The 2,500-nt window shown below is 43.3% G+C and overlaps 1 protein-coding gene across 27 annotated transcripts in view; it reads right to left on the reverse strand.

Annotated features, from left to right (window-relative positions):
- LOC122250953 (prominin-1-A) overlaps positions 1 to 1,379 on the reverse strand; it is a 97,047-nt gene extending 95,668 nt beyond the window's left edge. For 26 of the 27 annotated variants that reach the window (XR_015191418.1, XR_015191417.1, XM_086542269.1 and 23 more), the window contains exon 1: positions 1,283 to 1,379. The gene's annotated coding sequence lies outside the window, so the exon portion shown is untranslated. The remainder of the gene's footprint in view (positions 1 to 1,282) is intronic. The other variant, XM_086542262.1, reaches the window with a different exon arrangement.
- Between the last annotated feature and the right edge of the window lie 1,121 nt (positions 1,380 to 2,500).

The following is a 2,500-nucleotide window of genomic DNA, read 5'->3' on the forward strand; positions in this document are numbered from 1 at the left end:
GGCACAGTCACTTGGCACCGTCGCGACTTACTCATCTCCCTGCAGGGTGTCACTGGCACTTCCTTCCTCCTCGGACACACAATGACACTCGCTGACTGTCACACAAAAGAGAAAGAAAATACATCACGCGCTTTGTAATCAGCGACGGGTGGGCGGCACTCCTCTCAACCTCCTGCTCCTGCGTGACCCCCCCCCTCTCCACATATGACTGTGCCATGACTTCTGGCACTAAAACACTGACGTCCCCTGTCAGTTTCCACTCCCCAGGCACTCCGACTCACGAAGACAAATGGCTGTACACACTCGCTCTCTCTCTCTCTCTCCTCCCTTTCTGTGCAAGCGCGAATACATATGCTATGTATCAAATAAATGTGCGTGCGTGCCTGTAATAAAACACGTTCGTAGATCTCGGCGCTTCATAAACGCGCCCTGTATGCACAGTAAGGGTATTTGGCTTCCGTGCGTGTCGGGTGGGTGCTATCATACCAACACATTTACACGACACAGTACACGGCATTGATCACACGACAGTGCCATGCCCTTGGCGCACAGCTTACCCCGACCGCCCGCCCCCATTCCGTGGCGGACACAACGCATCCCCATCGCCCGCCCGGGGAAAACAAACCAACATGATGACGGAAGCTATATGACCACAGGAGAACGAGCGAGGTCAATGTAGAGATTAGAGAAATGCCTATAGCAATACCCTTCGTAGTCTATGGTAATACAAATGGTTTTTTTTTAAATAGCGGGTCAAGTAACACAGTACTGTTCCCTTACGCAAACAAAGCCACGGTCACTGCCCTCCTACAGTGGTTCTTCGAGACCTTCCAATGCGCTACTTGTTTCCGGGGTTTGGGTCACGAGATCTGTTTCGTGTCAGGATATAAATCTTTTATCCTCATAATCAGGTGAAATAAATATAAATATCAACGAACATTCCTTCTATTATAGGCCTACAGGGTACGTAGCGACGACCCTATGCATTCAACATCTTTCCAAACCAAAATTCACCTCTTGTTCCCTCTCTTCGTGTTTTTTTTTTTCTCTCTCTCTCTAAGGTCAATCAGATCTCCCAAGCCCCGCTGCCTTGGGGAAAAGACAGCGCCTGTTACTGAGCACCAAGAGAGAGAACCTCGACTGAACAAGAAAAGCCTTCGGGTCTTCCATTCCACCCGGCCAAACCACCCCTTCCTTCGCCAAATACTCTTACCGCCGGCGAGCTAGGCGTCCACTGAATCATGTTTTAGGCACAGAATATATGATGATGACCGTTACATACCTTTAAATGACAGCTTCTCCTTTTAGTCTCCGTCACAACGAAATAGAAATGTATGCACTTCCACCCGCTTCACTGTCTGAACCAAGACTAACCCTTGTTTACAAGCTAACGATTGAGAACATTGAAATATCGTACATTATTTCCTATTTTTTCGCATAACGTCGATGTAAATTTAATTAAACACTATTCATTAAAGATCCAATACTAATTCTTGAAACGAAAATTACCTAACTATTAATTCATAGATTACTATAAGCAATACAAATAATTATAATCGTACGCCCGCCAACGCAGTGTTTACGCTGCCAGATGTAGCAGTTGCCAAATACCGCTTTCCAGAAATACGTTTCTTTCTTTCCCGAAATTAAACTACAAAGCTTAATGAGAACAAAAAAATAAAAGGAAAATCCTACCGTTCCTTCTGATGTATGAATATAATTGTCCTACAATAATAAATACCATATCAATAATGGTACCAATGCGTGCTGATGTTTGTCATGTGCACCTTTACAAGTGTCATTGCAGCTGTAAGAAACGTTAATCATTTCCACTCCCATAAAAGCTAAATGATCAGCCAGTTCACAAGCCCCACTGAACTGATTCATAACATTTATAATCTCATATCTTTAGAATATCCCTTGAATAATTTACAGAATCTTATCTAATTGGCATATAATACTTTAAACCCTTGAGAATGATTACTGTTGAGTGATACCGGGCAGGCAATGTATTTTCCTCCTAATATTATTATTGTCACTTTCTTGTTTTACTTATCTTTCTTTCCTTTTTCTCCTTAATAATACGTGACCACAAGTACAAAAATCCATAAAAAAACAGGCAAAACAAAACAGACATAAGAAAATGTAACATACAGCATGACTAAAGGTGAACACTGAAAGACCAAAAGAAAAATCCAAAAACGTGTTTGATAGAACGCAAACAGAGCTTTCAAAACGCTAATCACAGAGACAGCGTCCAGGCCTTGCTAATGAACGTGAGAAACGGCACAGCATAATGCACCTAATGCCTATAATTTCGAAGACAATTAGAGAGTACGCTCATGTCAGGGCCTATCCTAACTGTGTATATGAGGTGACTGACTGTAGGTTCGTAAAGGGGGGGGAGTTGGGGGTGGGGGGCAGAGGCATAGAGAGGTAGAAGAATGTCGATGTACATCAATAAGATAAGTGTTAAGGTCATTAGCTGAAGTGACGTCCC

The sequence above is a fragment of the Penaeus japonicus genome, unplaced genomic scaffold, assembly GCF_977035675.1.
Source record: "Penaeus japonicus unplaced genomic scaffold, GWHDUDI00000001_assembly GWHDUDI00000012, whole genome shotgun sequence".
NCBI classification, from domain to species: Eukaryota; Metazoa; Arthropoda; class Malacostraca; order Decapoda; family Penaeidae; genus Penaeus; species Penaeus japonicus.